The sequence below is a fragment of the Podarcis liolepis genome (genome assembly GCF_965112155.1).
Source record: "Podarcis liolepis genome assembly, chromosome: Z".
NCBI lineage: Eukaryota > Metazoa > Chordata > Lepidosauria > Squamata > Lacertidae > Podarcis > Podarcis liolepis.
In genome coordinates this window covers 13,179,860-13,202,013 of record NC_139570.1, presented here as the reverse complement: position 1 = coordinate 13,202,013, position 22,154 = coordinate 13,179,860, and the positions used below count along the sequence as shown (strand labels likewise).

The 22,154-nt window shown below is 41.4% G+C and overlaps 2 long non-coding RNA genes across 4 annotated transcripts in view; both read right to left on the bottom strand.

The window, feature by feature from the left end:
• Positions 1-530: 530 nt before the first annotated feature.
• LOC310698898 lies at positions 531-18,558 on the bottom strand. The gene is made up of 9 exons (XR_014521799.1): positions 18,469-18,558; positions 16,069-16,293; positions 15,694-15,726; positions 14,639-14,685; positions 12,484-12,577; positions 8,632-8,698; positions 7,569-7,651; positions 2,713-2,833; positions 531-1,024 (listed from the first exon to the last, which is right to left on the bottom strand). It is a non-coding gene; the product is annotated as an uncharacterized lncRNA (long non-coding RNA).
• A 22-nt stretch (positions 18,559-18,580) lies between these two features.
• Positions 18,581-22,154, bottom strand: part of LOC310698890 — an 88,734-nt gene continuing 85,160 nt past the window's right edge. For all 3 annotated transcript variants that reach the window (XR_014521783.1, XR_014521784.1, XR_014521785.1), the window contains one exon: positions 18,581-19,299. This is a non-coding gene — a long non-coding RNA (uncharacterized lncRNA). The remainder of the gene's footprint in view (positions 19,300-22,154) is intronic.

Below are 22,154 nucleotides of genomic sequence, written 5' to 3'. Positions count from 1 at the left end.
TGACTAATTAAACAATCCACAGCCTTTTAAACTGTGTGTGTTAGTGGTCCCCCCCCTTGTTTACTATGGTATATTTTTGTGTTTTTATATTGTAAACTGCCTTGTGGTCCTTGGGTGAAGGGAGGTGCAGAAATATAATAGACAACAATAACAACAACTTTTGATCCAACCCATTGTGACCCAGAATCTAGTAGCAAAGTATAAAATGACTTTGTTTGACTTTGAAACATGCATCCATCTGTGGCACATTCAGCCTCCTTAGCCCTGTCCATGGGCGGATGCTTTCTTAATGGGATTATTCTTGTACTGGAAGATTAAGACCCTTGAAGAGAACAGCTGAAGAGTGAAAATGCATCAGCTTCATCATTCATGGGAACCATTAAGGATGGTTTTTACAGACCAGTGGCACGGTGGGGATATAAATGGCACTTATCATGCCAAAATGTTACATGTGTCGCACTGCTTGTACAATCTTTAATGGTTTCCTGTAATTATGTGGGCACAATTACATATTCCATTTTCAATAAACAACTTGGGATGCACTTCTCTGTAATGCAACCTTTTTCACCTATACCTGAGCACGATCTTTTACAGTGATTGATACATTTCTCTGCATGTCAGTTCACTGCAAATCTTCACAAATTATTTACTGGTTATAACATTCTGTAGGGATACTTTAGGCAACATTTTGATGGTAACTTTGCTGGTCTATTCATGTATCAAGTGCATTCGAAGAGTTGTTCTGGTAAATATCAAGAGATATTGACAATAATTAAGCAAAGTAGGCCCAATGACTTTGTGGTGATGCCTGAATGTCACCACTGCCACTCAGCTCTCTGCCTGCAATCCTGAGGATTCAGCCAGACTTGCTGCCATTCCCTGCAACTCCAAAAGTCATGCTTGCATCCTAGTGAGAGGCTGCGCCCACCTGGCAAGATAGTGTAGTGGGTGATGCTCCCATTTGTCACCCCAGAAGGGAGGGAAAAAGAGTCCATTTTTTCCTGATTCCTAGTTAATCTTCTATCTAATGAAACAAAACATATATATAATTTAAAAGCATCTGCATTGCCTCAGAACATCAGAAGTATGAAATCCAGTGGATACTTTAGGACACTGTCCTTCCGTTTCATTGATTGAATCCATATAACTATTCTTGCTTTCTTTAAAGAAGGAATTTGGAGGGAGGGCATACATACACACACACACTTTGAAAAGTGTTGCATCTGTCCAGTGAGCTATGAACATTGCAATTATCTCTTTCCAGCTTATACCTACATCATATTCAGGTTCCACTGTTTATTCCCTACCAAGATGTGAACCAATCTTCATACACGATTCGTGCCTGATAACATTTTATCAGCATTTATAATGTGCTTATTATCTTTAGGGATACTATGTGACTGCCTAAGCCGTTGTCTAAAGGATTAAAAGCCTAGCAAAATGTTGAAACTTTTTTTTAAAGCTGAGATCTAATAGCTTTAGAGATTAGTATTAATTGAATTAGACTTTGATCTTGGGTGTTAGCTTAAAATAAAAAAAGACAAGCTTGGTGTAAAAATAAGAGAGTGTATCTAAAGAATGATTATCTTCTCTAAATGGAAAGTGTTATGACAACATCATTTCAGAATATACTGCAGAAGTAACAATAAAGTTTTTTAACAACTCCAAGTCCTGTGTGTGTGTGTGTGTGTGTGTGTGTGTGTGTAAAAAAGAAGGGGTTCAATACAGACAAAAAACATCAAGAAACAAACATCATCTTGCTTCATATTGAGACTTAAGGTCTATGAACTGAACAGGTTTTCCACTCATGGCTCATACACACCTCCATTTGCCCCAAGGGAAAGTGGATCTTTAGTGCGGAATCAGAACAAATGGCAACTGGGTTTTCCACAGCGTTCCATTGGTTCCAATTTAGTGCTAAAGAGTGTGTTTTCTGTGGGAAAGTAGTGGGGCAAAGGCAAAACCACTGAGACCCATGCCTAGAAAGCATGGAACCGCGACTGAAAAAGTTCTCTTTCCAATCACTACCCTCTGCACTTCTGATGGAGAGTCATTCTGATGAGCTTCTTAATGCATTATCTTAAGATCCTAGTAGGTTCATATGGGAAGAGACATTCTTTCAGGCACAGAAACCCTAGTTCCAAGTCCTGTAAAGTCTTAAAGGTTACCACTAGCAACCCAAATTCAGCATAGAAATGCATGGCAGCTTTTCTAGAGAGCTATGACATGTGGGTGCTTAAAAAAAAAAACAAGTGCAAGTCCAGATTGGGTGTCATCCTCACCCAGGCATGAAGGTGCTTTATCAGCCCCAAAACAACATTCTCTTCTAAACAACGTTCTGTGGGTCGCATGGCAGTGAAGGGTTGGGCTAAAGGCAAACTGGGTGAAGCGATGAATATGAACTCTCTTCAGACACTAGGCTAATTTCTTCATGCATGATCAGGCACTACTCTCCCACCTCCATTCAGACAAGAAACAATTCAAGGACACATTTTAGCCAGACAGATATGTTTGGGGTGTGTGAAGCAAGGACAGTGAGGGGTGAGACTTAGAGCAGTGAGTTGCTTCCAAGGGCCAGGTAGAGAGGCTTGGGGGGCAAGAATTGGCTCTTGGGCCCCGGGCCAGCCCAATCATAAGACAAGGTGAGGCGACCGCCTCAGGTGGCAGGATTCACAGTGATTCCCCTTGCTCCTGATGTAGATATTCACGTACCCCTTCTCCCTTGGCAGGCTGGGAGGCACCATTTTGTGGTTTGCCTCAGGTGCTAAAATGTGTTGGGCTGGCCCTGCCTGGGCCTGAGGTTCCACCTCTGTGCTCTTGACTTTTTCTATCTCTGCGGAGGAGAGGAAAGTTTCTTACATATGAAGATTAACTTGCCAGGCAAGTTACAGCCGCATTTCATAATACATTTTCTGAAGCCCTCACACATTGTCTTTACTGTGCCATTTCTAATTGGGGAGATGTTTGCATAACATTTTCCCTGTATGAAAATCTCTGGATTCTGTATGCTAGAGAAATCACAAGGTCTGTGTTACCTCAGATATTAATGTATGGATGCATCATATATAGAAACTAACAAAAAATATTATATGGTTGGGCAGAACCATATGTTTCTGTTCCAAGTTAATTGTGAATGTGTTCCTTTATGTAAATCTTCTTCCCATTTCTGCATTATGTGATGGTTTTTTAAAAACACAAAATCCATATGAAAGTTCATATTCTAATATCTATTTTCTTACAAAATACCTATCTAAATCCATATCTTATCTCAATGTACACATTTCTAAATGCATTTTATTCCAAAATACACCTTTTTTAAAAAAGGTCCACATTTGAGCCGAGACCTGCATCACAAAACTTGCAGAAGTCCAACTCAGAATTTCTTTTGGTTACCTGTGAGGAGACTCTTGAGAGTCCCATGGACTGCAAGAAGATCAAACCTATCCATTCTTAGGGAAATCACCCCTGAGTGCTCACTGGAAGGACAGATCCTGAAGCTGAGGCTCCAATACTTTGGCCACCTCATGAGAAGAGAAGACTCCCTGGAAAAGACCCTGAGGTTGGGAAAGATTGAGAGCACAAGGAGAAGGGGACGACAGAGGACGAGATGGTTGGACAGTGTTCTCGAAGCTACTAACATGAGTCTGACCAAACTGCGGGAGGCAGTGGAAGACAGGAGTGCCTTGCATGCTCTGGTCCATGTAGTCATGAAGAGTTGGACACGACTAAATGACTAAACAACAACAACAAACCTGTGAGTTACTGTAGGAGGTTTAAACTAGGCCAATCCATTTGCAAGTGTAGACTGTACTAACTTCTCCTCCATCCCTGTATGATACTCATCTCTGTCAACACTTGAAACACTGAGCTTATATTCAGCTATTTATAAATGAACTGTTTTGCTTCATCTTCATTCCTCCTCCTCCTCACTCTAAACCAAGATAGTTTGAAAGCATAACACTTAATTGCTGAGTGGAGCCAGGCAAAGTAAAGAATCAAGCTGTGAATGCCACTGCTATCCTTAGCACTCAAAAGATAATCAACATGCCATGGGGTCTTCTTGACTGCCTGTTTTGCTACAAGGTATGTTCTTGATGAAAACTTTGTTCTTACAATTTGGTTGCATTTTATTATTCAGAAAGGCAAAAAAAAAAAAAAGAGTGGAAGCAAATGCAAAAATAGCTAATTATCGGGTGCTATAAGAATGCAAATTCCTAATCAAACACCCTTGACTGTCATTGGTGGCAGTATTCTGTCTGCAAAGGGTTACAATTACTGACACACACAAGACAAATATATTTAAAGATTGTGTTCAGGTATTTGTGGCTAGCCAAGAGCTACCTGCTGGTATCTTAGCAACTCCTACAATTTATTAAGGCAACTTTAATTATAGTTCTCAATCACTGATGTCTGTTCAAAAAGAAGAGGTTCTTCAAGCATCGCTTTGGACTCATAGGGTACTTTACTCACTGCTGTTTGTTAAATCATCTGCCATTTTGATTGTGATAGAACTATTCACTCATTACTTCTAATTATTAAGTAGCACTCCCAAATTTAGTCTCTGTCATTAAGACACAGTCAAAAACAGATCAAGTTGAAATGAAAGTGTGTAGTCAACAGGTGGATATCATAAATTTATTTTTATTTAGACAACAACTTTTCTTCCATAGGCTTCAAAGCAGTTGTATAAATGCCCATCTTAACCATGCTCTGAGACCTGAAATAGAGCATCCATTAAGAAGCCATCATTTTCTTGGGAGCATTATCTATGCATTACCTGACTTGGAATGTCATGGAATGTATATGAACATCCTAAGTACTTTTGAGACCTTCCATCAGTAGAACATTGGCACACAATGAAACTAAATTCACTAAACAATTGGTTGTTAGCAGGGAGTGGCAGTCACAAACGTTTACTCAGAATCAAGATAAGATGGAGATAATAGCCAGGTTTGTGCAACATGCAGTGAAGATTAAAGGTAAAGGTAAAGGTACCCCTGCCCGTACGGGCCAGTCTTGACAGAGTCTAGGGTTGTGCGCTCATCTCACTCTAGAGGCTGGGAGCCAGAGCTGTCCGCAGACACTTCCGGGTCACGTGGCCAGCGTGACAAAGCTGCTCTGGCGAGCCAGCGCAGCACACACGGAAACGGCATTTGCCTTCCTGCTAGTAAGCGGTCCCTATTTATCTACTTGCACCCGGGGGTGCTTTCGAACTGCTAGGTTGGCAGGCACTGGGACCGAGCAATGGGAGTGCATCCCACCGCGGGGATTCGAACAGCCAATCATGCAATCGGCAAGCCCTAGGCTCTGTGGTTTAACCCACAACGCCACCCGCGTCCCACCCGCAGTGAAGATTAGTGAATGCCATACAACAGTATTTTAATTGTTAGATGCAGATTCTGCTGAGTGATTTTATTGTACTGAGTCTTTCAATATTTTGTCTATATGCCAATAAAAGTTTGAGATCGATTGAGATTGATTTATTGTGTTGAATAAGAGAAATTTACACTCAAATGCCACCTTCCCCATACATGTCCATTACAGATGTTCTGAATGTTTGAAAAGGGCTGATATGTTCCCTGTTTGAGTCTTGTTCTCCTTTAAAAACAAAAACAAAAAATCTTGGGCACCTAGAGTTCCCACTGGGTAACAGGCACACCAGTATGTTAATACCATTAATTTCCAGTCAGAATAGAACAGATCTTTCAAACTTCAGATCAGATTAAGTCAGTCTGGGAAGTTGGGTGTAGATTTGCTCATTAGGGAGTAAAATGTGAAGACTCTGTTATCCTTTTTCCCCCCTTCAAGATAAGAAAGTGAGATTAGAGGGCCTGACCTAAGGATGCCTTTGATCATAAAATGACTTATTCTTCAATTGATAGAGGTGAAAGGCTCAACGCTGGCAAACTTCCTTCACTGATTGGCAAATATAATAGAATACACTGCAGAAAGATTGAGGTCAGCCATTGATGGATGTCCCTTCAAGGTCTCATAACAAGACATGCACTTAAGGCCCAAAAGAAAAAAGCCATAGATATCTGCAGTATACCCACTGTTATCTATTATGCTAACATTAAAGATCATAGAAGGTCTATAAGAAAAGCACATGATGCTAAAATACTCTTATTTCAACCTTCACCATAGTTTTCCTCCTTTTGGTCTTGTAAAAACTTGCCATAGTTAGATACAGAAAGTTTTGAACCAAACAATTAACAAACAAAAAATACACCAATTATGGTTTTAAGAGTCGCAGATTGTTATACCACGGGGGAATGTTGGTCCTTGCCAATGAAGTTGGGGTAATAACACACTTTATGGTATTTTGTTTTGTTTATTTATGTTGGATAGGGTCTAAAGTGAAACCCTAGGATTCAATGAAAGGGGGTGGAACCAGAAGGTGTAGGTCATTGATTTTGGCAGGTCAGGGTACAAAGCCTAGTGGGTTCTTTAAAATAGGTGCAGTGTTGGATCCCTAGCCTAAGGTTCTAACATGGAGAAGGACCATAGTTCAATCAGTAGAGTGCATGATTTCCATGCAGAAGTTCCCAGGCTCAGTCTCTGAGCAGGAATTCTGCTTGGCCTGTCATACTTCCATGTTTGATACACACGGATGTGCCAGGCAAGGCATGCCCACCTGCTCTGCACCTGACATCATATTTGAGATCAGATGTGCAGAGCTCAACTGAAAGGGGCTTTGCAAGCACCACCAGCATATCTCCTTACACAGTGCTTATCAAGCACCCAAGAGCCAGCTGACTGTCACATGGTTTAGAAACTTCCTAAGCACCAGAGGGTTTGCAAAGCCTGTGAGCAGCACTTCTCAAGTGCCCTGCAATCAGTATGCAGGGCTGAGCAAAGCCAGCAATTACATTGTATATTTATGATGTCACAAGATTGACAGGTAGGTGGTCCTGGCCATCTGCCAAAGATGCCTTGCAGAGATGAGGGGAGATAAAAAATCTGGCCCCAACCCTAAAGCAGAAGGTGATTGCAATGATGTTTTTCTTTCTGGGACTGTGGAAAGCTTCTGCCAGTCATAACAAGCAGCTGTAGGCCAGTTGGATCAGGTATAAGGCAGATTTCTGCATTTGATTCAAAGCTTTATGCACTGGAACTTACTGTATGCTGAAAAATGGGCTGGGCTATATGGGTACTACATTCAATTCAAGGCATGGCTGCGACAGTGCCTCTGGAGCTCTGTTCAGGAGATAGATGGAACTTGACCCTGAAGACCTGCAACGTTCCTTCTCTCCAGCAGCATGCTTTACTCAGCCTGATAAATGTAGGCCAGAACTACCATGTCCTGGAAAGGCATTACAAGTACAAAAGAAGGACAAAAATTAACAAGCTGAAAAACAGAGATTTAGGCCACATTCACACCATATATTTAAAGTACTACGATACCACTTTAAACAGTCATGGCTTCTCCCAAAGCATGCTGGAAGCTGCAGTTTAAGGGTGCTAAGTGTTGTTAGAAGATTCCTGTCCCCAAACTACAATTCCCAGAGCTGTTTAAAAAATAAATATTGTTAGCAGCTCAAGTGATTTATATTGAAGTAATTACTTACAGTTTCTGGAGTTCAAAGGATTTATTCATGCAGGAACTATTTACATGTGAGGGAAGATAGGAGAGAAACAGCAGCCATATTGTCTGGAGAAAACAGGAAACAAAATGTCTAAGTTTTTAGGGGGGAGTTAACTTAGAGAAGCTACAAACAGGGGATAACTAGATCACTTGTCAAACAGTGCCTTCTTCTGGTTCAAGAAGAAGTTCAGGAGAAGGAAATGTATTTGCTTTTCTCCAACAAAGACTCCCTGTCTGAAACAATGGAATACTAAGCTAGATGGATCAATGGTTTGCTTATGCATAAGGCAGCATCCTATATGCTTATGTTCCTAATTTAATACACTTTGAATTCACCAATACAAGTGTTTGTTTGTTTTGTTAGGTGGGGGTTGAACTTGTCTTCTACCACTGAACTTGTATCTCGTAAAATTATAGCTTACATTAGAAGTGTATTAATTAGTCCCCAAATCCTGATGAACATCTTACATCTTGCAGAATGCTTATAGCAGAGGGAAAGTTAATAAATTTAATAGTCCCAATCAGCTCACATGATGCTACTTTAGAATGCTAATGTTAATGCTACCTTTTTAAAAGTGCAAATCACCTTTCCTCCAAAAGTGGGAAGAAGAAGAGTTGTCATTTAGTTTGGGTAAGTCTATTGCTTGAGGCAGTTTGCTTAAACCAGAGAATCTCAATTTTCCACATGATGGGCTACTTTCTAATTTATAATGATGTTTTAATCAAGAGACTTCCATCCATTTTGCAAGGAAAAGGAAGGCAAATAAAATATATTTTTAAACAAATGAAATGGAAAAAATCATTTCTGATGAACAAGACCTGTTCAAAACAAGGGTGCTATTTCTCTGCCCCTTTGACAGGAAGTTCTATTCGGCTGCAAAGTTTCATTTGAGAGAAAGTTTGTGATAAACATTTTCAATGTGAACCAGTAAATGATAGTCAGTTGTGATTATACTTAAGGATGTTACAATCATATTTCTGGCTTACATTACTGGCATTCCACCCCCGCCCCCCTGCCCCCTTTTAAAAGGATTTCAGCTGATTACTTTGTTCTTTTCTTCTTCTTCTTTTTGATTGGAAAGGCCACATCAAATGAAACACCTTGGAAAGATACTGTGTAAAAATAAACATCATGGATTTTGATTAACGTTAACATGGGGCAAACACTTCAGAAACATAAAAGACATCTGTAATATTGCAAAGTATCCTACTGTCTATAGAGCAGGTTAAAAACAATCCTCTACATGTGTTCAGAATATATTCTCAAAACTGAATGGTAAGGAAGGTGAAGGGAGTTCACCACCAACCTGTTTGTATTGTATAGTGTCGCTGAATGCCTTCAGCTATGGAACCTTTCTGAGCTTATTTCATTCCCTGATTGTCAGCTTGCTGATGACCAGTAGTGGGGAGCTTCAGAAGCAAAAGTGGACAGAGCAATTGATGTAGCTCTTGCCCACACATCATGCCTAGAAAGCACAGCTCAGAGTGGTTTTCCCTTTACCCTGCTTCTTTCCCATGGAAAACCCGCTAAATCGGAGCTAACATCAATCCATAGAAAACCTGAATTGTCATTTGCTCCAACTGAGTGCTGAAGTGTGGTTTAAAAGGTAAAGGGACCCCTGACCATTAGGTCCAGTCGTGACCGATTCTGGGGTTGCGGCGCTCATCTCGCATTATTGGCCGAGGGAGCCGGCGTACAGCTTCCGGGTCATGTGACCAGCATGACTAAGCTTCTTCTGGCGAACTAGAACAGCGCACAGAAACGCCATTTACCTTCCCGCCGGAGCGCTACCTATTTATCTACTTGCACTTTGACAAACTGCCGCTGGAGCAATACTTTATCTACTTGCTTTCGAACTGCTAGGTTGGCAGGAGCAGGGACCGAGCAACGGGAGCTCATCCCGCCACAGAGATTTGAACCGCTGACCTTCTGATCGGCAAGTCCTAGGCTCTGTGGTTTAGACCACAGTGCCACCCACGTTCCATAAAATGTGGTTTACCCTGGGGGGAAACATCAGGACAAGAAGAAGTGTGGATAAATCCTTAAAGTCAGTTTCATTCCATCCAGGGCAAGAGACATTATCAGACACATTCCAGCCAGTAAAAATCATTCATTGTGGATGTGGAACAAGACTGGTGGTCTGGGGAGAGTGGGTGTGACTGGGAAGAGTCCTGAGGGTGGACAGAGAAAACTGGAGGGCTGTGTACTCAGCTTGAGAGCTGAATGTTCCTTATTTGTGGTCTTGGGGTTGTGTGCTAGCTGCCAGGTTAATGAAAAAAGAAATGAGAGGCAAATATAATGATGGCTCTGTATCAACTGCAGCTGATAGCTAACTTAGAGAGGATCAACCTGGTTGAAAATTGGAGATCTGGAATGAATGTTGAAGCTTAGAACTGAAGAAGAAAGCAGTGGAGTATTTCCTCTGCTTGGGTTGTTTCTCTCCCAGATTTTCCTGCCATGATAAATCTTACAACAGCATGTGTAGAGGAGTGAGTTCTAATGAACCAGGGGCACCGACTTGCCTCACATGACCCCTCTGCCGTCCTGCCCCTGCATGGCGCATGAGTGCTCACCTGGCAGCAGCAGTGGGGGGTGGGGATCATGGAGGATGATCTTCACCCTCCCTGTGTCCTGCTCCTGCCCACCACGCGAGCACTGCTCGGTAGCAGTGAGCTGTGGAGGATGGAGGCCCCCTCAGTATGGGGGGGCTCAGTCCCCTACTCACAAATATTGTGGTGGCTGAAGCCCCTTCGACCCCTATAGTTGGTGCCCCTTTAATGAATCCATTCCTAGGGATAAGGGCCAAGTATGTTTTAGTTCACACTTGAAGGCAAATCTGCATAATTTGCACTTTTAGAACCAATACATGAACTGAAAAACAGCCATCCTTCGAAATTCATAGGATTTTGAAATGTCAGGTGCAGTTTACAAAAATGATATACTGTACTGGATCAGGAATGCGTATAAATTTCGGTATGCATTTCATGCATTAAAACAGGGTCAATTGCAAAGGTGTGTATATGATTAGGCAACGTTTCACACAAAATGTATATTGTTGCACGTCACCCCAATCTCTAAGCGGTGCAAGATTCAAGGGGTTCAAGGAACTTGTCCAGAGTTTGTGGAATGAGGGACAGTGGAGATTGTGGTATCTTTATTATATATGGTTTATTCCTACATATATACAACCTGAACCCATGATGGAGGGGCTCACAGCATTAACACCCCAAGAGGATCTATCTCACATAGCCGCAGCCTTGGATTGCAGGAAAAATCAGGCATGTCTCTCCCTCACAGATTTTAGCCTGCTGCTTTATCAAGTTTCTATTTTCTAGCTTACACACACACACACACACACACACACACACACACACACCCTCAGCTCCAGCCTTTGTCCAACAAGTGAGGGAGTGGGGGACCACCCTTTTGCCACCTGGCACACATCCACTTCCTTTCTTCCTTTAATGGCCCATTACATAGGTTATCTTCTCATCAGAAAGGTAGCTAGGCTACTCTAGGATTCTTAATCCTTGCTTGAATTTTAACCCTTGCTGGATGATGAAGGAATGTTCCTTCACAGCCCATAAAGAGAGCATAGTAGATGAACAACATCTAGGGCAGGCATAGGCAAACTCGGCCCTCCAGATGTTTTTGGGAATACAACTCCCATTATTCCTAGCAAACAGGACCAGTGGTCAGGGATGATGGGAGTTGTAGTCCCAAAACATCTGGAGGGCTGAGTTTGCCTATGCCTGATCTAGGGGATCAAGGTTCCATACTGATCCCTTTTGCATTAGTCTTCAGGGCTGCCACCTCAAATTAGGTCATTAAGGTATAAGGGTTGTGGCTCAATGGTAGAGCGTCTACTCTGCTTGCCAAAGGCCCCAGTTCAACCCCAAGTATCTCTAGGAAAGGCTGACAATTTTCCATCTGAAACTTTGGAGAGCTGCTGCAAAGCAGCATAGACAATACTGAATTAGATGGACCAATCGTCTGATTTGGTATAAAGCAGCTTCCTTTGTTCCTGAAACATGTTTAGTTGCTTAAATCAAATCATCCATTCTCAATAACTGGTCTGTACACTTTTCACTTGTAAAAATTCTTCTGCTTACTTTGTTTTAGCCATACACTGAATCCACTATTTCAAAAATTTATATGGTTTGAAAAATAAGCTGAATTTCCTGCGCTTCAATATTTCATGAATAAACCCAATTAGCTGAAGACATTGTATATTCAAACTCATTCTCACATTGTCCCCTAATTAGTTTTATTCATGAAATATTGACAAAGAGGAAATCCAAATTATTTTTTCACCATGCATTAAATTTTTGGAGCAAATTCATTGGTTAAAAGAAAAAGAAAAAGAAAAACACCCTACACAAGACAAAATAATTAATCAATTTTTACTCTTAATGCTCACAAAAGTTACTTTCCTGCCCCACTCCAAGAGCATTGTTATTGGCAGGGAGCCAATGAGAATCAGGGACACTCAGCAGCAGACTTATGCTGGGTATTTGTGATGTCATTGAATCAGAAATGCAAGGCAGGAGTAGATCTTCTTTAAAAAGAAAAAAAAATGAGCAGTTTGGGTAGTTCTCATCTTTATAGGAAGGAATTCATTGAGAATGCAGATCATGCTGAGGAAGTCCTCTTGAGCTCTGCTACAAATAAGGATGAGGGAGAAGTTTGATTCAGTTTGCCTATCTACCTAATTTGTGCTTTCTGAAGCTATATGTGAACTGAAACAACTTAATTCCCTTACAAATTCAGAAACACCAGGTTTAGAAATGCATTCAGAAGAATTTAGGTATGACACTGCTTAGCAGTGGTCACAATCTGAAAACCCTTCACTGGTAGCTCTCCTCACTTGTGGAGGATAAACTATAAGGTGGAAGACCTGTTTCGGTGGCTGTGCCCCAGTAATGGAACTTCTTCTCTTGGGAGATCCATATGAAAGAATCCATGCTGATCCTTCTCCAGCCAAAGAGGGCCTATAGGACAAAGCAGAAAGTGTGGCCTCAAATCAACACTGCCCAGAACAGTCATACCTGAACTTTATAAATGCTTCTCTGATTCTGTCGAACAAGTGCTACTGGACTCCTTTAGAAACTGCGTTGAATAGCAACCTACAACACAGCTATATCCTTTTGGGCAAAAGTAAAAGTTCCCCAACTGGTTTGAGGCTGGCATTAAGGACATGGAACCTTTTATCACTGCAAAGGGTTAGGCTCTTGTGAACTAGAAGCATGTGTCTTGTGAGAAAACGCTTGCTGCACTGAGAAAGGCAAGGAGTGATGCCCAGTGGATTGCCAGGCAATGCACCAATGACTACTGGCTAAAGCTGTGTCAGAGCATTCAACCTGCTGCTGACAGCTACACATGTAGGGAGGTGTGATGGGCAGAGCGCTATCAAGAACTGAACTCATGGGAAAACATGGTCTTCAACTGAACAGTTAGCAACTGTGCTTATCTTGGGAGAGCTGGATGTCCCTCTAACAATGAGCTGAAGAATGCCATCAACTCTCAAGTATGTGCTAAATCCCCAGAACAAAGGTTGAATCCCAATAGAAGTGTTGAAAGCCAGTCTCAACACCTCCCTCATGATGCACCTCCAGAGGCCTTCTCTTGCAGTGTTCGTTAACAGGATCCAAACCACAAGGCATGAACAACTCCAGCATTGTGATCCTCTACAAGGGTGACCACCATGACTAACAACTACCATGGAATCTCCCTGCTGAGTACTGTGGGTAAAGCCTTTGCCCCTGTAGTTCTCAACAGATTACAGTCACTCACTGACAGGGTCTATCTCAAGTCACAATGTGGTTTTAAAGCTCAGAGGTGAACAGTGAACATTATTTTCACAACTGTGTCAGCTGCAGGAGAAATGCCAAAAACAAAGATACCCCCTTGTACATTGCCTTCATAGACCTGATGAAGGTCTTCAACCACATTGGCTGAAAAGGACTCTTCATACTCCTCAACAAGATAGGATGCACACCTAAGCTCTACAAGATGATATCCTTCCATGAGAATGGAGCACCTTCTAGTATGACAGTACAACCTCTGGCACCTTCCCTATAAACAGTGGCATGAAACAGGGCTGTGCTCTTACCCCAACTTTCTTTGGCATGTTATTCCCACTGTTGTTCTCATATGCCTTCAGTTTGAATGAAGATACAGTGGTACCTCGGGTTAAGAACTTAATTCGTTCTGGAGGTCCGTTCTTAACCTGAAACCATTCTTAACCTGAGGTACCACTTTAGCTAATGGGGTCTCTCGCTGCCGCCATGCTGTTGCCACATGATTTCTGTTCTCATCCTGAAGCAAAGTTCTTAACCCGAGGTACTATTTTTGGGTTAGCGGAGTCTGTAACCTGAAGCGTCTGTAACATGAAGTGTCTGTAACCCGAGGTACCACTGTAGTGTGGACTTCCGTTCAAGGAGTGACAGGGGTCTGCTCAACCTGGCATGTATCCAAGCCAAGACAAAACTGCAGCAGGTTCTTATCCAATAAATGTTGTTTGCAGACAACAAAGATGACACAGCTTTGCCAGTGCACTCCAAAGAACCTCTATAGAGCCTCATCAACCATTTTGCTCAAGCCTGCATGCCCAAGCCTCACCATTAGCCTGACAAAGACCAACACCCTGAGTCAGGGTGTTGCCAGCACTCCACACATTAGCACTGGTGACCGCACACTTGAGGTGGTAGACAATTGTGTGTACCTCGGCCCACCATAATAAACAACCTTTCCATTTATGCTGAGCTGGACAAGTATATTGGTAAGGCAGCTATAGCAGTGGCTAGTCTAACCAAAAGGATATGGGAGAATGTGATGCTAATGACCAATACCAATATGAAGGTCTACCAGGCTTCAGTGTTTAGCAGGGGTAACCTGTCTCTCCTGTATTATTATCTACAGCCACAGTAGGCATTGTAAGTCTCCAGTGGTGCAACTTTACCCCTGATGGTGCACTCTTCCATTTGTCACTTGAGACAGATGGATACCAACAACACATGCTGAGAAACAGAGAGCATACAGATATCCTCTACCTTTGCACAATTCCAGATTTTGCATTGTGTCTATGTTTTAATTGTCTCTTCAGGGTGAACAGAAAGAACCCCCAAGTTTCAACATTTAAGCTATGCATGTCAGAAAGCTCTTTTTCCTCCCCCCTCCTAATAATTTATATTTTTTAAAGGAAGGGTTGATTAATGATCCTTGATTTATTGGAGTACTGCATGAAAAACCCATCTTGTTAGTCCTTTCAAGAGATAGTGCCACATGGGATGTGAAATTGTTAGCATTTGATATCCCTCTGGTTCTAGCAGGCATGATAGTTTTATTAGAAATGTGCCGATTAGTGGTTTTATTTTCTGCCATTTCAGAGTTCTTTCTTCAGTGACCTTTTAACAGAAAAGAGCTGTGGGTCTGCTGGGGATGAGCAGCCTGTTACCTAGGGAAGGTGAATAAATCGTCATAAATCTTTATAGGTTATTATAAACCAGAGTTATCTTATCTCTAGCCAATCTGATCCTAAATTGTAATGACTCAGATTAGTTTTGATACAGCTGCTGCTAAGGCAGTGCAGGAAGCCTCCTGAGACATAAGAAAGACTTTGAAAGAGCCTTGATTCAGACTACCTTCTAGCTTAATGTATTTGCCAAATGAAGGAACTGAAGGAAACACAGCCCTTAAGAACAAAGGACAGGAACAGCAGCAGGAGCTAATGTGAGCCAGGGTTAAGCACTGGACTGAATTTTAAATGTCAAGATACAAACCCAGAACATTTAAAGCCCATAGTAAATTCCTTTGAGCATGCATAGAGTGACATACAATCACCCAACATCCATTCCAAAAATTGTCCAAGGACTTTGGTTTGCATTCTGCTACTTAATGCTCAGCACAGACTCTCTGACACAATGTGATGCAGCTTTTGCTTGACTGTAAGGCTTTAGAAGAGAGTTAGGGAAGCCAAAGCCCAGGAAGGCAAATGTGGCCCTTCAGTCCTCCCTATCTCGCTCCTGAGGCTCACCCCAGAGCAAAATTCCTCCTCAACCACATTCCCTCCCTAGCCCTGCTTTACACCATCCATGAGTGTCCTTACCTGGCTGAAATGCTCCCTTGAACTCTTGCTTACCTGGATGGAGGAGACAGAGAGGCATGAGTATGTATGAATTAACTAGCCTATTGTACATAAGAAAAAATTCTATTAATTGCCCCACCCATATTTGGTTTCTGGCTCCTCCAGCCACTGACATGTGGCCCTCAGAAGGTTGCTCAGAAATTAATGTGGCCCCACTACTGCTTTAGAATTCCCTTGCTGCAGAATTGCATGTTTGCATACTCCTTCAATTTAAAATCTATTGTATTGAAAATAAATATGGCACAGGGAAGGATTGTCACCTAATTTTTCAATTACCATGCTATGACGTGTGTGTTTTTTCTGTTTAGTTCCTGCCTCCCCTGTTATAAAACAAACCTTTCAAATAAGTTGGCTCCCTCCATTCTCCTCCTAACATGCACATTTTGGAGTGGTAGAATCCAGCAAGAGCTGCTGGACCACATGCCTCTGTTGATCACACAGCTCACAATAGGTCTCAAATCTTCTTAATGCAGCTCTTGCTTTCTGTTCAAGTTGTGCCGTCAGCATCAAATTGCGAATTGCGGGTTGCTAAATGAGGCATACTCACTCAGAACCTAGTGTCTTCCAAGTATGAAGGGAAAATGAAGGCATGGTAGTTTATCACAAATTTGATTCTTCACTTGGTTCACTCTACATTTGACTAATGTCCTTGTTTCCTCATTTTGAGGGCATCAGCACGGGACCCCAACATTTGAAATAAAAATAAATAAATGAGGATTGGATGTTTTGATTCTTTGGAAAGGAAGGGGACGCCTTATCACACCCCCACCCATTCTGGGGAAGAAAATAAATCTTTGCTTCTATTGCTCAGAATTCCAGCTTCAAATGTGCATAGAAGTCCCATGGGCTTAGACCTGGAGAGTCTAAATTGTAAGGAGAACATTATTTACTAGAGAGCAACTGTGAAAAAATTAATGTACCAGGACCTTTTTCGCCCCCATTCCAGCTTTTCTGGATGGATTGCAGCTGTAATGAACCTTATCTGATTTCTATTCATCTGGCTCAGAATGGTTGGAATTGGAAATGAAAATTTAAAAGATTGCCCTTTGTGTTGTCCTTTTGCACCTCCTTACATTTTTAGTGGATTTTTTTAAATCCAATTTTAATTCTAATTTAGCTAGATCATCTGTGCATCACAGACAGTTTCCCATGCAACAGAAACAACATTGCAATGCAGTACAAAGATAAACGAGGTTAACCCCCCAGTCCACTTAATCTGCATTAATAATCATGATGTAGCACCTCACCTGTTCACCTCCAATTTACATACTATTAATAATTAATATTTTTGTTCCACCCTTTTCACCAAAGAGCTCATCACAGCAGCAGCAACCCTATGGGGTAGTTTATGCTGAGAGACAGTGGCTGCCTGAAGCACATCCAACAGACTTTGTGCAATGTAGGCTGGCCCATTAAGGCTGATGTGACACTGCCACATCAAGCTTAGTCTGCCCTTACCTGCCTGCCTTCTTACTTACATCCAGTCCAGGGTGTGGGACTGATTGCCAGCTTGCTTCTCATTAATTTCAATGTTGCCCTTGAATAATTCAGCAGGGAGGAGGATGGGAACAAATCTAGAAATAGTTGGCTCTTTGCTTGTCATCGGCACTGACTCCACCTGCTGCCCTATCTTCCATCCAAATGAGCACCAGCCACCACTGACTTTGTGGCTGGGTGGAGATTTGAACTTGTTCCTCAACCAGACAACTTAACCGCTGTGCCACACCACATTTCCCCTTGTATTTTGTTATGGCAAACGTAACCCTGATACTTACTTAAATGACAAGTAAATAGGGTTCTTTGATGCCAGGTAAATGTTGCAGAAGGAAGGTAGATTTTTGGCCTGATAACAATGACTTCTCCTGTGCACAGAACTCATTGATATGTGGATGTCCCCACTAACTTTAATGGAGGGAACAACTGCACAGATACATTTCTTGTTTGGGGAACTGACCAAAGCTGAATGGTATGCTTTGAATGTAGAAGGTATTGGATAAGGGTATGCAAAAGATTTGGACAAACCCTGAAACAAGGATGGGAGCGAGTCTGCTATGCACAGATTCAGAAGTTTGGGGTTCTTCAGAAACTCAGAAGTTAAAAAAACAAAACAAAACAAAACAAAAAACCAAAACCAAAACCAAAACCCAGCAACAACCCTACAGTCAGTGGGCACCCCTATTGTGGGATCAGCACCCAATATGCAAAATAAATAAATAAATAAATAAAGGCAGTGTCTGCACAACTCACAATAGCAGTCTGTATTTTCCCCATTAATCCATACTTATGTTTTACATGGAAAATCTGAGCATAGCTGTCAACCATCCCTTATTTGGTGGCAAAGTCCCTTATCCCAGCACTGTGTCCCGCTGCTGTCCCTTATTGATGATGTCCCTTAAATTTCCAGGGTTTCAAAGGAAGCAGCTCCTCTCCCTCCCTCCCTGCCGGCCAGGGAGGAGGGAGGCTCCAAATGTGTTGCTTGGCTGCATTGCTCATCCAATAAGGACTCTAAGAACGACTGGGGGGTGGAGCTTGCATGCCTTGTGCTGATCAAATTGGCTGCGTTGCCTGGGAACTCGCCTTTGCTCAGCACTTCCCAGGGGAGAGGTGGCGGTGGTTTTCCTTGCTGCATCCCCTTTGCCGGGTTGCTGCACTGTGGGAACCACCACTTGAGGCTTTGTTTGGCTGCTGGCTGGGCTTTCTGCCTTTGGCTCGGAGGGGCTCAGAAGTTGAACATACCTGTGCTCCGAAAATCCCTTATTTTGGCGGCTGATCCCTTATTTTCGAGGCTGTTGGTCCCTTATTTTCAAATCTGTAAGTTGACAGCTATGAATCTGAGAAGTAAAGATAACAAACAAACACGTTGCCAATGACTCATTAGCAATATCTGAACCATCCATTTGCAATATTAGCACACACAGCCTGTCTGGAAGCACCCACTGTGTCTGCAAAAGCTGAAACATTACTACTCCAAGCTCACCATATAAGGACAACACGGGGGGGGGGAATGACTCTTTTCTGATGGACATATCTATCTTCTAAACAGACAGAATGGTTTCACCAGAACAATCACAGTGCTTGGGAGAAGGGAAGTTTGAGTAATGCATCACCTTGTTCTTGTCTGCCCTGTGCTCTTTGCTTGTTCTTCTAGTGGCTGCCCAGCCTCTGCTTGCAGACCTCCAAAGAGGATGAGCCTATCAGCCCCCACATAATTGGTTCCATTATTAAATGTCTCTTACTGTTTAGATATTCCTTCTAATGTTCAAGACTTAATTCACAAACCCTTAGGTAAGGGAATGGGGAAGGGTCACAAATCACTTGAGAGAGTAAGCATGTCAGATTACTCATGGCCAACATGTGGGATGTTTGCTTCTTTAAAAAAAGTATTTAAAAATCTACCACAGCAATTCCATTTTAATCCCCAAACCAAGAATTAATCTACATTTACTGTTTTAATGTTATTAGAATGTCACAGGGCATAATGGTAAAATAAAAATTTTCCTTATCTTGTTTCCTCCATAACAAAACAGTTTCCTTTTCTGCCAGTTCCTGGTTGCTCTGCAGTGCCCTCTGGTGTCACATTTTAATAACACAAATTTAAATGTTACAAGCAAAACATAATGCAGCCAAATGCGTTATGATAACTGTTCCTTAAAAAGGTAAAGGTAAAGGGACCCTTGACCATTAGGTCCAGTCGTGACCGACTCTGGGGTTGCGGCGCTCATCTCGCTTTATTGGCTGAGGGAGCCGGCGTACAGCTTCCGGGTCATGTGGCCAGCATGACTAAGCCACTTCTAGCGAACCAGAAAAGCGCACGGAAACGCTGTTTACCTTCCCACCTATTTATCTACTTGCACTTTGACGTGCTTTCGAACTGCTAGGTTGGCAGGAGCAGGGACTGAGTGTAGATCCGCCTCAAATAATTCAGAATTTCAAAATTCAGGCAGAAGTTCAGATGATGAAAAAGTCAGAAGCACCCCTTTTTTCAGCCCATGGAGATAAATTATACAAGCAGGTCATCTACCCTGCATAATAAATGTCACACATCTCATGACCCCATGATCCACTTACACAACACAACAATTCAACATACCCAGTATCATACTCCTCAAGCCATTATAATGGAATGGTGTCTGCCACAACTATATCTTAGTTACTGAGAACCTTTCTGGTCCATGTGCATTCTCTCAGATTTGGGAAATTTGACCTTAAATCTAATCTGGATCAATCAGTATCTTTCTGCCTCTGTTTCTTGTCTGTAAAATAAGAATAACTGTATCCATACTTGCAAGAAAGTTAAGTGGGCATCTCTGCCAGAGACTAGCTAACACAGTGGCAGCTAACCTGTGACCTTCCAGATGTTGCTGGAATAAAAATTCCACCACCCCTAGTAATGGGCTGATGGGAGCAAACGTATGACAACACCTGGAGGCCCAAAGCCTAGACACCTTGGCTGCAACACATTAAAAATAGAAAAGTGGCTACCTGGAATAACATATGGTGCCAGACCAGGCTGAATTAATTTGGAATACTCTGCTTTGCATATTCAAATGCAGTGTTTTACATATGCTCACATTCAAACCATAATGCACAAAATGTGATGACACTAGAGCATAATTAACCAATGACTTTGAAAATATGGAAGCAGGGGTCCTCATTTAGGTAGACAGCAAAAGAAATGCAGAACCCTTGCTAAGCATTCCAAGCGCCTCCTTATCATTTGGAAACAAAGCCTCAATTTGCTTTGTTCTCGGCGGCATTATTTCATGACAGAGTTTGTGATCTATAGTTATCTTGCATTACAACAACACTGAAATTCTTCACCCTTTAGTACATGCTTCCGGACTAATTGTTTGGAAGCTCCCAGATGAATTACGCCAAAGCAAAATAAATGGCATGAGCAACGTCAGGAGCAAGTGGGCGGCAGGATACAAATGCTGAAGGCAACTAAGACTTGCTTAGATGAATATCTTTGTCGTTACTTCCCCGAAGAAGACTTGAGGCACAACAATTATGGTACAAGCAGGTTATATTTATTGGAATGTAACAAATTAGAGAATCTGCAGAAACCAAATAAACAGATTAGACAAATCAATGTAATCTGGGCAGCTGCATTCTATGGTCTCACAGCAAGGACTTGGAAAGAATTCTCCTTCCTTGCTACATGTACTTTGGCACGTGAGCATGACATGCACAGTGAATGTTTTTTTTAAAAAAAAATTATTTATAAAATTTTCAAATATAACAATAAAAGAAAAACATTCCATTTGAATTATACATCCAATTCTAATCTTTCCACTTTCAGACTTCCTTCAGTCTATCTGGAAATTTTCATGTTTTCACAGTTATTCACATTTCTTGCATCTGTATTGTTTTGTTGTTGTTGTTGTTTTAACCAAATTAATCTTAGCAATTATTATAAAACAATATTTCTTTCCATTGTTATCACAGAGCTTCTTGAAAACCTACAAACGTTAATTGACCTTCACATAAATTTTTAATATACTCTGTAAATTTATTCCAGTCCTCGGTAAATCTCTGGCCTCACCGGTTCCGAATTCTCCCCGTTAGCTTATCTAATTCTGCGTATTCCATCAACTTCATTCTCCATTCTTCTTTCGTCGGGATTTCTTCCTGTTTCCATTTTTGTGCCACCAAAATTCTTGCCGCTGTTACTGCATATAAAAACAACTTCTCATCCTTCTTTTTTATGTCATTTCTTAGTATTCCCAACAGAAAAGTTTCTGGTTTTTTAACAAAGGTATATTTCAACATTTTTTTCAATTCATTATAAATCATTTCCCAGAAACCTTTCATTTTTTTACATTCCCACCACATATGGTAGAATGTTCCTTCTTTCTCCTGACATTTCCAACATTTATTACTCACTTTATACATCTTTCCAAGTTTTACTGGTGTAACATACCATCTATATAACATTTTCATAACATTTTCTTTTATTGTAGTGCATGCAGTAAATTTCATTCCTTCTTTCCACAATCTTATCCAATCATCAAATTGAATATTATAACCAAAGTCTTTGGCCCACTGAATCATTGCAACTTTAACCTCTTCATCCTTAGTATGCCACTCAAGTAATAATTTATACATTTTTGATAAAATTTTAACATCATTATCCACAATTTCTTTTTGAAATCTAGATTTTTCATCTTGAAAACCTCTTTCCAGCATCTCTTTTTTAAACAATCGCATTCACTTGGAAATAGTGTAACCAATCAAACACATATTCTTTAACCTCATCGTATGGCTTCAATTTCCATTTATTTCCTTCTTTTATAATTAAATTCTCATATGTAATCCAACTCCCCGTCATATTGATCTTTTTTTTAATGAATATTTATTAGCGTTTTCATAAAGAACAAAACATATAACAACAAACACAAAAATAAACAGAAAAAACAAGA